This window comes from Muntiacus reevesi, chromosome 20 (assembly GCF_963930625.1).
Source record: "Muntiacus reevesi chromosome 20, mMunRee1.1, whole genome shotgun sequence".
Taxonomy (NCBI): Eukaryota; Metazoa; Chordata; class Mammalia; order Artiodactyla; family Cervidae; genus Muntiacus; species Muntiacus reevesi.
In genome coordinates this window covers 28,767,407-28,782,490 of record NC_089268.1, presented here as the reverse complement: position 1 = coordinate 28,782,490, position 15,084 = coordinate 28,767,407, and the positions used below count along the sequence as shown (strand labels likewise).

At 45.1% G+C, this 15,084-nt stretch overlaps 2 pseudogenes; one reads left to right on the top strand and one right to left on the bottom strand.

Annotated features, from left to right (window-relative positions):
* The first annotated feature begins 3,949 nt into the window (after window positions 1-3,949).
* Window positions 3,950-4,847, top strand: LOC136151192 (tetraspanin-3 pseudogene; annotated as a pseudogene).
* Window positions 4,848-10,826: 5,979 nt separating this feature from the next.
* Window positions 10,827-13,389, bottom strand: LOC136151898 (BOLA class I histocompatibility antigen, alpha chain BL3-7-like; annotated as a pseudogene).
* Between the last annotated feature and the right edge of the window lie 1,695 nt (window positions 13,390-15,084).

The window sequence follows — 15,084 nt, the reverse complement described above, 5'->3', positions numbered from 1 at the left end:
TGGTATCTTTATTAAAAAAAAAAAAAGAGGCACCAGGGATAGCTTTCTCCCTCTCTCTCTCTCATTTCCCACCACCCCCTGCTTTTTTTGTTTTTTGGGGTTTTTTTTTGGTATGCTCAGAGAAATTTGTGGGATCTTAGTTCCCTAGCCAGGGATCAAACCTCTACCCCTGCAGTGAAAGCATGGCGTCCTAACCACTGGACCATCCGGGAATTTCCTCTCTTTTTCAATTCCCCTTTGCTCACAGAGGAAAGGTTGGAAGCCACAAGAATTCATTGTTGAAAATCTTTAAACTGTTGATACTGAGAATGCCTTTGTGAGGAAGGAAAGTAGAAAAATGTTGAAAGGCCTCTTTTTGACCTCTTCCTCCCAAGGACACAAAACATCTTCCCCATCTCTGACTCACCTCTCCTCCTGGGGCATCCCCCAGTGGATGGAAATGACTGAGAAGTTCTGCTCCACCAGAAGTTGAGCCAGGGCAATGCAACACTGCACAGACCTCATATGAATCATTATGTGTGCGTGTGTATGTAAGGGGGGGGGTGGTTGGTGAGAATGAGGGGATGTGAGTTCCCAGGCAAGCTGCCTGAAAACTCCCTGAGCCCACAGCCACCCTTGAACACGGCCCTCCACCAGAGGGCCCAGGATGCACCCCACAGACTGGCACAGGCACTCGACCCAAGACTCCCAGGGCCCTGCAGCCAGAGACCCCTGGACCAAGCTCCACTCCTCAGTGGGCAGGCACCAGCCCCAGGATACTCGGGGCCCAGCACCACCCACTAGCCAGCTGACACCAGCCTCACAAACCAGTCAGCAGGCATCAGCCCCGTTCACCAGCAGCAGTACAACAACAGTTTTGGGACTAGAGGTGTGTCTTTGTTTCTGGCCCTGTCTTCTGTTGCGCTGATCTATATGTCTGTTTTTATGCCATCTAGTCAATTAATCTACAATGAAGGGAGCAAGAATATACAATGGAAAAAAAGACGGTCTCTTCAATAATTGGTGATGGGAAAACTGACAGCTACATGTAAAAGAATGAGATAAAAAAATTTCCTCATATCATACACAAAAATAATCTCAAAATAAAGACCTAAATGGTGTAAAACTGATCAGTTCAAATTGATCACATGGGCCACAGCCTTGTCTAACTCAATGAAACTATGAACCATGCTGTGTAGGGCCACCCAAGGAGGACAGATCATGGTGGAGAGTTCTGACAAAATGTGGTCCACTAGAGAAGGGAATGGCAAACCACTTCAGTGTTCTTGCCTTGAGAACCCCATGAAAAGTATGCAAAGGCAAAAAGATATGACACTGAGAGATGAACTAACTCCCCAGGTCGGTAGGTGCCCAATATGCTACTGGGGAAGAGTGGAGAAATAACTCCAGAAAGAATAAAGAAATGGAGCCAAAGTGAAAACAACACCCAGTTGTGGATGCATCTGGTGATAGAAGTAAAGTCCAATGTTGTAAAGAGCAATATTACATAGGAACCTGGAATGTTAGGTCCATTAATTAGAACTGGTCACACAGGAGATGGCAAGAGTGAACATCAACATTTTAGGAATCAGTGAACTAAAATGGACTGGAATGGGCGAATTTAATTCAGGTGACCATTATATCTACTACTGTGGACAAGAATCCCTTAGAAGAAATGGAGTAGCCCTCATAGTCAACAAAAGAGCCTGAAATGCAGTACGTGGGTGCAATCTCAAAAATGACAGAATGACCTCTGTTCATTTCCAAGGCAAACCATTCCATATCATAGTAATCCAAGTCTATGCCCTGACCAGTAATGCTGAAGAAGCTGAAGTTGAATGGTTCTACAAAGACCTACAAGATCTTCTAGAACTAACATGCAAAAAAGATGTCCTTTTCATCACAGGTGACTGGAATGCAAAAGTAGGAAGTCAAGTGATATCTGGAGTAACAGGCAAATTTGGCCTTGGAGTACAGAATGAAGCAGGGCAAAGGCTAATAGAGTTTTGCCAAGAGAATGTACTGGTCATAGCATTTCCACTAGTCAGCCTTTTCCAACAACACAAGAGAAGACACTACACATGGACATCACCAGATGGTCAATACTGAGATCAGATTGATTATATTCTTTGCAGCCAAAGATGAAGAAGCTCTATACAGTCAGCAAAAACAAGACTAGGAGCTGACTGTTGCTCAGATCATGAACTCCTTATTGCCAAAATCAGACTAAATTGAAGCAAGTAGGGAAAATGACTAGACCATTCAGGTATGACCTAAAGTGAATCCCTTATGATTATACAGTGCAAGTGACAAATAGATTCGAGGAATTAGATCAGATAGACAGAGTGCCTGAAGAACTATGGACTGAGGTTCATGACATTGTACAGGAGGCAGTGATTAAGACCATCCTCAAGAAAAAGAAATGCAAAAAGGTAAAATGGCTATCTGAGGAGGTCTACAAGTAGCTGAGAAAATAAGAGAAGCTAAAGGCAAAGGAAAAAAGGAAAGATATACCCATTTGAATGCAGAGTTTCAAATAATAGCATGGAGAGATAAGGAAGCTTTCCTCAGGAATCAGTGCAAAGAAATAGAGGAAAACAATAGAATGGGAAAGACTAGAGATCACTTCAAGAAAATTAGAGATACCAAGGGAACATTTCATGCAAAGATGGGCTCAATAAAGGATAGAAATTATATGGACCAAAGATATTAAGAAGAGGTGACAAGAATACACAGAAGAACTATACAAAAAAGATCTTCATGACCCAGATAACCATGATGGTGTGATCACTCACCTAGAGCCAGACATCCTGGAATGTGAAGTCAAGTGGGCCTTAGGAAGCATCACTTCAAACAAAACTAGTGGAGGTGATGGAATTCCAGCTGAGTTATTTCAAATCCTAAAAGATGGATGGACTTGGAGGGTATTATGCTTAGTGAAATAAGTCAGAGAAAGACAAATACTGTATGTTATCACTACATGTAAAATCTAAAAAATAAAATGAACAAATGAATATAACAAAACAGAAACAGATTCACAGATACAGAAACAAACTAGTAATTTGGAGAGAGGGAAATGGGAAGGGGTAAGGTGGGAGTAGGGGAATAAGAGGTACAAACTACTGTGTATAAAATAAATAAGCTACAAGGGTATATTGTGCAGCAAAGAAAATTTAACCAATACTTGGTAACAACTTTAAATGAAGTATGTTGTTGTTGTTTATTTGCTATGTCTTGTCCAACTCTTTTGTGACCCCTTGGCCTGCAGTCCATCAGGCTCCTCTGTTCATGGGATTTCCAGGCAAGAATATAGGAGTGGGTTGCCATTTCCTTCTCCAAAATGGATTATACTCTATAAAAATTTTGGATCACTATGTGGTACACCTGAAAATAGATGTATGTAAATTAATATAATATGATATGTAAAAAAAACAAAAAAATTTTTTCACTTAAAGTAAATCCAAATATATTTTACATACCCCTCTATTGGTTGCAATTTACAATGTAAAACTGTTAAAAGTAATATTAACTATTTCTGTCTAGTTGGAATAATTAACCTTTACTCACACAGGAGATGGACACTCACTCATTAGAAAAGAGTTCATGAATAGAAATTGGAACTCCGCATTGTCATTATCCTGTAACTATACTCAAGATTCTGCCTATGAAAGAAGAATCCACTGGTCTGCTGCTGTCCAAAATTTCCTTCTGCAATGATAGAAATGTTCTAGATCTACACTTTGATTATGGTAGCTACTGACCACATGGGACTTTTGAGCATTTGAATTATGGGCAGTTCAATGCAGGAACTGAATTCTAAATTTTATTTTATTTTAATAGATTAAAATATAAACAGTTTCATGTGGACAGAGCAGCATTAGAAAAATGAAACAAAGGATCTGCTATCGCTTTTTAAAAATTCAGTCCATCCATCATTTAACAAACCTTTGGCTGAGGTTTGGAGTGAGCGATGACGAGGAAGGTTGGGTTGAGGGGGGGTGGGGGAGGGCCCCGCCTGCGAGGGCCCCGCCTTCCTCTGCAGGCTGGGTGGTTCCCATCAGGGAGGCAATGTCACCACTGCAACCTCCGTCAGTGAGCGTGTCCCATCAGTGAGAAGGGCCAGTGTGGCAACAGTTACTCCAAGACCACACTGGTGTTTCTCAACCTCATGTTCTGGTGTGGGAGCATATGTCTTCATCCCTTAGAACCAATACGACCACTTCTTTGAAGATGTCTACCCTCTCCTCCCTGCTGTGCTGATCGTAGCTGTAGGAGCCCGGCTCTTCATTACAGGGCTGATTGGCTGCTATGCCACCATCCAGGAAAGCCGCTATGGACCTGCCACGTTTGTCGTCATCCTACTCTTAGGTTTTTGTCACAGAAGTTGTTGCAGTGGTTTGGGGATGTGTTTACAGAGCGAAGGTGGAAAATGAGGTTGATCGCAGCATTTGGAAAATATATAAAACCTACGGTGGAACCAACCCTGTGCTGCAAGCTGGGCTATTATGTTCCCAGACAGCTGTCCTGTTGTCCCAATCACAACTCTTCTCACTAAGAAAATAAAGACTGGTTCAAAGAAACCAAAAATCAGAGTGTCCGCCTTAGCTATTGCAGGGAGACCGCCAGCAGCTGTCAAGGCAGTCTGGCCCGCCCCTCTGATCTCTATGCCGCAGGGTATGAGGCTACCGGAAGTTGTGAAGAAGCCACCGGAAATCATGAGGCATGTTATCTATGCGGCAGTGACATCTGCGGGTCTCCAGCTACTGGTCGGACTCTGTGCCTGCATCCTGTTGTGCAGAAGGAGTAGAGAGCCTGCTTACAAGCTCCTCATCACTGGCGGAACCTGTGCACATAGAAAACTCACCTGAGCTTTTTAGTCTTGTTCTGATTTGGAAGGTGAATTGAGCAAGTCCATTCAATAAAGGACAGAAATGGTATGAACCTAACAGAAGCAGAAGATATGAAGAAGAGGTGGCAAGAATACACAGAAGAAATGTACAGAAAAGATCTTCATGACCCAGAAAATCACGGCGGTGTGGTCACTCACCTAGAGCCAGACATCCTGGAAAGTGAAGTCAAGTGGGCCTTAGGAAGCATCACGACGAACAAAGCTAGGGGAGGTGATGGAATTCCAGATGAGCTATTTCAAATCCTGAAAGCCAATGCTGTGAAAGTGCTGCACTTAATATGCCAGCAAATTTGGAAAACTCAACAGTGGGCACAGGACTGGAAAAGGTCAGTTTTCATTCCAATCCCAAAGAAGGGCAATGCCAAAGAATGCTCAAACTACCTCACAATTGCTCTCATCTCACATGCTAGTAAAGTAATGCTCAAAATTCTCCCAGCCAGGCTTCAGCAATATGTGAACCGTGAACTTCCAGATGTTCAAGCTGGTTTTAGAAAAGGCAGAGGAACCAGAGATCAAATTGCCAACATCCAGTGGATCATTGAAAAAACAAGAGAGTTCCAGAAAAACTTCTATTTCTGCTTTATTGACTATGCCAAAGCCTTTGGTTGTGTGGATCACAATAAACTGTGGAAAATTCTGAAAGAGATGGGAACACCACCTGACCGGCCTCTTGAGAAACCTGTATGTAGGTCAGGAAGCAACAGTTAGAACTGGACATGGAACAACAGACTGATTCCAAATAGGAAAAGGAGTACGTCAAGGCTATATATTGTCACCCTGCTTATTTAATTTATATGCAGAGTACATCATGAGAAATGCTGGGTTGGATGAAGCACAAGCTGGAATCAAGATTGCTGGGAGGAATATCAATAACCTCAGATATGCATATGACACCACCCTTATGGCAGAAAGCAAAGAAGAACTGAAGAGCCTCTTGATGAAAGTGAAAGAGGAGAGTGAAAAAGTTGGCTTAAAGGTCAACGTTCAGAAAACTAAGATCATGGCATCCAGTCCCATCACTTCATGGCAAATAAATGGGGAAACAGTAGAAACAGTGGCTGACTTTATTTTTGGGGCTCCAAAATCACTGTAGATGGTGACTGCAGCCATGATATTAAAAGACGCTTACTCCTTGAAAAGAAAGCTATGACCAACCTAGATAGCATATTAAAAAGCAGAGTTATTACTTTGTCAACAAAGTTCCGTCTAGTCAAGGCTATGGTTTTTCCAGTAGTCATGTATGGATGTGAGAGTTGGACTATAAAGAAAGCTGAGTGCAGAAGAATTGATGCTTTTGAACTGTGGTGTTGGAGAAGACTCTTGAGAGTCCCTTGTACTCCAAGGAGACCCAACCAGTCCATCCTAAAGGAGATCAGTCCTGGGTGTTCACTGGAAGGACTGATGTTGAAGTTGAAGCTCCAATACTTTGGCAAGCTGATGCGAAGAGCTGACTGATTTGAAAAGACCCTGATGCTGGGAAAGATTGAGGGCGGGGGGAGAAGGAGATGACAGGATGAGATGGTTGGATGGCATCACTGACTCAATGGACATGAGTTTGGGTAAACTCCAGGAGTTGGTGGTGGATGTGGAAGCCTGGTGTGCTGTAGTTCATAGGGTCACAAAGAGTCGGACACGACTAAGGGACTGAAATGAACTGAATTGAATTGCTATTGGCCTCCTGAGTTCATTTAGTTAAAGCACAGGTACACACACAGGTGTTGAACAGAGCAGCTTGGCTCTTTCTGTGTCTACCTTCCTACTTACCCACCTATGACTTTTCCTCTGTTCTAGCAGACTCTCCATGTCAGTGAGTGTGTAAGTACCCCGGTAAATGTTCTAATCTCAGAACTGTTTGCGAATTGCTTAATGTGGTAGAATTAAAGGCGGACGTGGGCCTGCTTCTGTCACCGTCAAGCTGTAAGGGAACTGCTGCCGAAGTATCGCTAGGTCCTTTCGGTCTTCACAGGGGAGCCAGAGGTTTTTGGCCAGAGGTTTTTGACAGGAGAGGGAGGCAGTCAGCTGTCTGGTAAAAGTTATTTTAATACCAGATGGTGCCCCTCATCAGTGTCCTTTTTAAAAATATATACCACAGTCCAGTAACTAGCTCAATGGCTATCTTACAAAATGGCTAAAATAGATTTTAGAATCATATGGTGTGTGTCTGGGTTAATCTTCAAAACAGACTGATCTTTAGAACTAGCGGTTTTTAAGCAAAGCTGGCTTTGTGTGTGTGTCTGCTCAGTCACTCAGTTGTGTCCAATTCTTTGTGATCCCATGGACTGTAGCCCACCAGGCTTCTCTGTCCCTGGGATTTTCCCAGCAAGAAGTAGATTGCCATTTCTTCCTCCAGGAGATCTTCCCAACCCAGGCATTGAACTGTCTCCTGTGTCTCCTGCATTGGCAGGTGGATTATTTACTACTGAGCCACCTGGGAAGCCCAAGGATTATAATGTATGCACTACTGTTTAAAAACAAGTTTTGTGGGTGTGTGCATATGGCTTTGTATTATTGAGCCCATTTCAATCTAACAAGTCTAAACTTGTTAGAAATAATGTACCCATGTAGACTAGCAAAATAGTATGTAAATGTGATCTCAGTTTTAACTAGAAAAATCTAATTCAATAAACTTTGTATTACTCTCAAAAAAAAAAAGCTTCGTTATTGTTGTTATTTGGCCACCTTAGGTGGCTTGTTGGATTTTAATTCCCCAACCAGGGATTGAACCCAGGTCCTCAGCAGTGAGAGCCTAAACAGCTAACCACCGAACAGCCAGGGAATCCCCAGCTTTGTTGTTATTATTACCTTTGAAACAAACCCTATTTCAACAAAAATAATGTTATTGAAACTTACCTCGGGGGTAACATTTTCTTATACTGGGAAACTAATCAAGTATCTGAATTATATAAAAGACACATTTATCACTGTTCTCTATGAGTATAGAAAAATAGTATCAAATTTTTATTCAAAAAATTTTTTTTATTCATATATGAAATAAAAGTACTTTTCCAATTACAGATTTGGTATAAAGTGAGAAAACTTTCTAAGTACAGTTTTCTATCAAAGAGGTATTTTATAAATAGTTTTGCTGTACTACTATATTTCTTTAATTATACATTTAAATATTAAATCTAGCAATGCTTAAGAGAATGAAAAGACAAGCCATAGACTAGGAGAAAATAGCTACAAAATGCATAACTGACAAAGCACTGTTATCTAAAATATACAAAGAACTTAAAGTTCAACAATAAGAAAAAACTTGGTTAAAAAATGGGCCAATGACCTTAACTGATACCTATGAAAGAAGACATACAGATGGCAGAACAGTACATGAAAAGATGCTCCACACCATATGTCATCAGAAAAGTGCAAATTAAAACAAGAAAAAAAAAAGAAAAATAAATAAATTAAAAAAAAAACAAACATAAAACAACAAGAGTACTACAACATAGCTATTTGGACAGCCAAAAAGCAGAACACTGAAACACCAAATGCCAATAAAATACAGAGAATAAAGAAATCTCATTCATTGCTGATGGGAATGCAAAATGATACAGTCACTTTGGAAGAGAGTTTGGCGGTTTCTTACAAAACTAAACATATGCTTATACAATCCATTAATTGTGCTTCCTGTGATTTATAAAGAGGAGGTGAAACCATATACACAGGGAAACCACACCCAGGTGTCAATTTGTCTATCTTGAGCTGATCTAGCAGAAAAGAACAGCAAGACTTGTGATTTATAGACTTTCCTTTTTGTCTGTAATTTAAGAACTGAAGATTCATATCCACTTTTTGTTGATATCCTCTAAGCTTCACTGTACACACACAACTTCTGTCAGATAGGATTGCACATAATTAACTGAAAGTTGAACTACTCAAACTAAGATTTCAAGTTAACATTATATCTTTTTTTTGCAGGGGGGGCCACACTGCAGCATGTGGAACATCCCCGACCAGGGATGGAACCCATGCCCCCTGCAGTGGAAGCACAGAGTCTTAACCACTAGACCTCAGGGAAGTTCAAAGTTAACATTATATCTGATCAGAAAGTAGAGTGAATCATTTACTTTAAAAATAAAATACATAAAAATTACAAGGACTTTGTCAATCTAACATATGATCTCAAAAGGCAATGGCTAAATTAGGAACCACTCAGCCACTTTCAAAGTATGTTTTTCAAAATGATATTTTTTGCGGTAGCACTGATATACAACAAAGAGCTGCACATATGTAAATAAATAATACGATGATACACAAACACCTATGATACCATCACACAATGGTGGGGGGAAGAAATGGAGGCCATTGTGGGCAGGGGTGGGTCAGCCTCCCCACTTTCTCACATTACAGTACAAGAACACAGACACATTCAGACACCTCTACGAAAAGAGAAGTCTGGGTTCTAAAGTCAGAGAGTGGGGGCGTGAACACAGCTTTCTTTGCTCGGTTCCACACAAGCCATCAGTCTCACACTATAGAAGAAAATAATCAAGAATAAATTCAGGTCAACCAGCCCAGGTGGGATGCATGAGTCAAGTGCTCGGGCCTGGTGCACTGGGAGGACCCTGAGGAGTCGGGTGGAGAGGGAGGTGGGAGGGGGGATCGGGATGGGGAATACGTGTAACTATATGGCTGATTCATGTCAATGTATGACAAAATCCACTGAAATGTTGTGAAGTGATTGGCCTCCAACTAATAAAATAATATTTAAAAAAATAAATAAATAAATAAATTCAGGTCAGTCATCATAGGTGGAGACATTCTGGACCCTACTCAAAATGTTCAAATCCAGAGCATCCCCATAAGCCAACCCCTCTCCCACTTCAGGCCCTCCGGAGTCTCACCTTTAGAAGCCATGAGAGATACATTAGGGCCTCAGATACTGTCTTCTCCTGGGATAGAACAGAACTTGGTCAGAGTCCACAGGAGTTAAGACTAAAGGAGACAATACAGGGTGGGTGAACCCCCCAGGGGGTTCCCATCTATACTATCTCAAGGGTCTCAGGGTTCACCCACACACACACCTGTCCATACTTACTTGCAGTCTGAGTATAACTCCCTCCATCTCCATCTGTGGGTAAAAGACATTATGTGAGAGGCCTCAGGGGAGGCAGAGTCATGAGGTTCTATAGGAAGCCCTTAGTCCTGAATCCTAGGAAAGTTTCCAGAACTGTGAATGCAGATCCAGGGCAGGATTGAGAAACATGAGGAAACAGGGTTTATGGGAACTGTACCAATCCTCTTCTGGATGTCTATACTTAGTTGCTGGAAATCAGATCCCCATTAAGGGAATCATCAAAGTGAGAATGTACTCCTCTTTTACACACATGCCTTTCAAAAGAGTGTTAGAGGGCTTCCCTGGTGGTTCAGTGATAAAGAATTCGCCTGCCAAATGCAGGAGACACAGATTCGATCACTGGTCCAGGAAGATTCCATATGCTGTGGAGCAACCAAGTCCTTGAGCCACAACTCTTGAGCCTGTGCTCTGGAACCCGGGAGCTGCAACTACTGAGCCCACACACCCTAGAGCCAGGGCTCCACAACAAAAGAAGCCATCGCAATGAGAAGCCCGCACACAGCGACTAGACAGTAGCCCCCGGCTCTGCAACTAGAGAAAAGCCTGTGCAGGAACAAAGACCCAACGCAGCCATAAATAAACAAATAAAATTATTTTTTAAAAAAGAGTGTTAGAAACAGGACCTCCAACTGGGTAAGTACGTGTATGTAGATGGTACCTCCCAGCACTGCGGCAAGAGACTGGACATTTTCTGTCCTGAAACCCCCTGGGGGCACAAGAAAACTCAGATTTCATTCTTCTCCCTACCTCAGCGTTTCTTCCTCCAGATCACAGCTCCAGACACCACTGCCAACACGAGGAGAACCAGGCTAACAATGATGCCCATGATGGGAATGGAGGGCTGAGGAGTTTCTGTGGAGGAAAGGGAAGGGTCCTGACCTCAGGTTGAGCCCTGACCTTGCTGAACTGAGACATGAAGGGCTCCTGCTTTATCTGAGAGGAAGCTCCACCCCACCCTGCTCCTTATCCCATCTCAGGGTGAGGGGCTCCTGAAGCCCTTCATGTTGCACATGGCATGTGTATCTCTGCTCCTCTCCAGAAGGCACCACCAGGGCTGCCCACTTCTGGAAGGTTCCATCCCCTGAAGGCCTGGTCTCCACAAGCTCCATGTCCTGAGTCTGGTCCTCCCTGTCACACTGCCAGGTCAGTGAGATCTCTACCCGGTAGAAACCCAGGGCCCAGCACCTCAAGGTGACCTCACGGTCAGAGATGGGGTGTCGGCTCACATGGGTCTTCCAAGGAACTGAGAAGAAAGGTGAGAAAATTTAGAAACTTTGTATTAACTCTAACAGGCCACATGAGCGGGCACTTCTGTGACCATTCTGAGAATGGAGGGAATAAATGGTGTGAGAGGTGAGAGTGCAGAAGCCAGAGATGAACCTGGACCCCAGGATATGGGAAAACTTCTTATGCTTTGAGAAGTTCTAGAAACAGGATAAGACAGTCCAGGGTAGGAGGCTCCAGGTCTCTGAGTGAGACAATACAGACTTCTGGTCCTGACCCAGGTGAAGACCGAGTTGACTCAAAAAATCTGGAGTCAGGTGGCCAGTGAAGAAGGCATGGAGCAGAGAAAAAGGTGAGAGAGTAAAGCACCAAGACTTAGGCCAAAGTCAAAGAAATCTGTTAAGAAATTATTTCAGAGACCTCCACATCCAGAGAGACAGAATCATTTAATTGTCCTGAGAAGGACATTTGGTTTTTAGGCAGCCTCACAGAACACAGCAAAAACAAGATGCTAAGAATATCTGTTAAGTAAATCAATGTAACAATGTATTTAAATCTGAGAGTGTCACTGCTTTAGAATTCTTTACATCTGCTTCTTTTCCGCACCTCTTGCTTCTCTAGTCCTTCTCTCTGTCTCTCACATCCCTCACCCCCTTAGTCTCCACCAACTTCTCATCCCTGAATTGTGGCACAAGAACCATCACCTCACCTGCCACCCATAGACTATTCTCTACGCAGTGGTCAGGAGTGTCATTTCAGACACTGGGTAAGAATATGTAAGCCTTACTCTAAGGATCCAAGTTGGGGCGGGGGGCGTGGGGGAGAGGGGGAAGAATTCTAGTGTCAAGCTTATGCTTCTCCCCCTTAGGTTGGGCTAGTTGGAGGTACAGCCCCAACCTGAGGTGAGATCTGAGAGGGCCCGGGGCCCCTCGTACCTGCGCGCAGCCCCATCTCCTTCCCCTTTTCCAGGTATTCGCGGATCCAGTTCACGCACTCGGTCTCCAGGTATTCCCGGTACTGTTCCGCGACTCCCTCCGCCTCCCACTTGCGCCGGATGATCTGAGCCACCGTGCCCGCCGCGGACCAGGAGCGCAAGTCCTCGTTCAACGTGATGTAATCCTCGCCGTCGTAAGCGAAATGCTCGTACCCTCGGACCAAGCGGCCGTCCGGCCCGACATCGCAGCCAGACATCCAAAGGAAGCTGTGCGATTCTGCCCCGCCCCCGCGGTTAGCGCCGCCCACTTAGCCCCGCCCAGCGCTCAACTTAGCCCACCTCCGGCTCCAGACTCACGGGCGGTGATTGCTCAGAGCCCGTTTTTTCTCCTAAATTGAAAACGCAATCCCTGTGAATCCTAGTTCCTAGAGTGCTCTTCCCAGACCGAAGAGAGGTCGGAGGATCTCCTGACCTCGGGGCGAAGCCTCGGACCCGGGAACTCAGGGGGACCCCGGCTCATCGCAGCGGAATGCAGGGCTTGAGACTCACCCAGCTCGCTGTGGTTGTGGTTGCCAACGATGACCTGCAGGTTCGACCGCGAATCCTGCGAATGTTCTCTGGCTATCCTGGTTTGCCGGACCCCAGTACTCCGGCCCCTCCTGCTCCATCCACTGCGCCCGCGGCTCCACCCTCGGGTTCGCGGCGTCGCTGTTGTATCTTACGAACTGCGTGTCGTCCAAGTAACCGACGGATTGATAAAGGTCTCTCCCGAGGCCAGGACGCGTTACTAAAATGTGGAAGTACCTCAAGGAGTGGACCCCCGGGACCGGGAGGGGCTTCCACCCGGCCCGACGCTCCTTCGGGCAGGGGTCCCCATGTCCGGGGTGAATGTGACCTGTAAGGGAGAAGGGGACGAGAGGGTGTGCGAGACGGAAGAGGCCCGGTGGGAGACTCGAGTGTTGAGAGAAGAGGGCTGCAGGCTCGGAAGGGACAGGGGAGGGTCCGGACGGGACGGGGGCGAGGTAGTGGGTCTGGTCTCGGGGCCATAGAAACGCGTCTTCCCCGGCTGTCCTTCGCCTCAGACAGGCGGTCCCCTGGCTTCTCCTGCAGAGGCTATTTCGTCTCGACCCTGCACTCACCCGCCCAGGTCTCGGTCAGGGCCAGGGACCCCGAGAGCAGCAGGAGGAGGGTTCTCGGCTCGGTGACCTGCATCCTTGGAATCTGGGGCGAATGTGAGTTCGGACTAATCTGAGAACTTCATAACAGGGAACCGCGGTGGCGCTGATTGGCTTCTCTAGAAACCAGTAGACCGAGGCCCAGAGCAGCGTCATAGGTGTCCAGGAAGAAGTACCTGACACGGTTGTGAGAGAGAGAAGTGAAACTGTGGGGAGGGAGATGGGGAATCGCCAGTGCTTAGCTTGCGTGTCCCAGACGCCAACCCCCGACCCTAGAACCTGAGACCTTGAGCGCCGCGCCCAGGGCACCTGGGACTTTGTGGCCCGCCCCTCTCCTCGAGGCTGCACCAAGAGCCCTTTGTCACAGTCTCCCTGGCGCTGGGACTGTTTGAGAAAACCAAGGAGAAACCCCCAGGCTGGACTCAGCCCCTTTGTCTTCCCTTCCTCAGTTCCCTCTCCCCGACTTGCGTCCCTATTCACTCATCCCTCGGGCACTCTCTTAGGAAAAACAAACTTCCAAGGAATAGGGTGCCAGAGAGCAATCTGGTCTTCGGAAAGCTGGTGAAGAAACAATGGGATACTCATTAAACTGGGGGCAGTTGTATATGTAGAGATTCCTATAGAGACCAGTTTCCTGTTTGCTTGTTAACCATAATCCTGATGTCCCCTGAATGATTGAGCATCTAATCTGTAAAAGTAATGATTTTACCCTTCCCATTTGAATGGAATAACCATTCAAATAACCTCTGCAATAACCAAAGTTCATAACTTCACTTTCCCAAACTGTGGCTCCAGGCTTTTATACTTTAAAATTACCTTTATTCCATAGCCCCGAGTTTTCCCGTCGGAGTCTCAGCACATGGTCAATACATGGGAGCACAGTTTCTTCCTGCCTAAGACCTGTGCCTAGGCGGGAATTTACTACAGTGACTAGGTGATGACAGGAGAGGCTAAACCACTGAAAGAAGATTTTGTACTAATTACACTTTCAGAGAGGAGGGGGCATGGCACACCACACAGGGCCACAGGGGGAAGTACCAAGGTTGGCCAGAAGGTCAGGGAGAGGGAGAAAGCATGGCTCAGAAACTTGCATGGCGTTTTCCTCAGGGCTGAGGGAAAGCAAAGGAGGGCTGGAGAAACATCTTAGGATTGGCTGGTTTGAATAAGGTCATTGGCAGGTTCTGGGAGACAGGGCCTGTCTCTAGGTGCCTGGTACCTGGCCCTGGATAATAAGAGCAGAGGAATATTGCTTCCTGGAATGTAAGACCTGATAGAAGTGTGTATGTGTGTGTGTTCATGCTCAGTCATGTCCAACTCTTTGTGACCCCATAGACTGCAGCCCGCCAGGCTCTGCTATAGAAGAGGTGATTCCAGATACGGACTCTGGATTGTCTAGTTTGCAAAGAAAAGGCTGCTCCTGGGCAAGCCCTATGCTGTCTGTAAGAATTGGTCAGCTCTATAGCACAAGTCTCTCCCCAGTTATCCAGACCACAAATGGCAGAGCATCAAGAATACAGAAAATAAGAAATATTATTAACACATTATATTTCAACCAGAGTGTACAAACTTTAATCCCCTCAAAGTTGCAAGTGTTCAGTGCAATCAAAGTGCCCTTCACGAACACTCCTGCATCGTCTATATTTGTGATCCACACCTAAGCAATGTACACATTTTATTGGGCACTTGGTATTATTTTCTTTAACCTGATTGATATAAGGAGACATTTGGTTTTTAGGCAGCCTCACAGAACAGAGCAAATACAAGATGCAAAGAATACCTGTTAAGC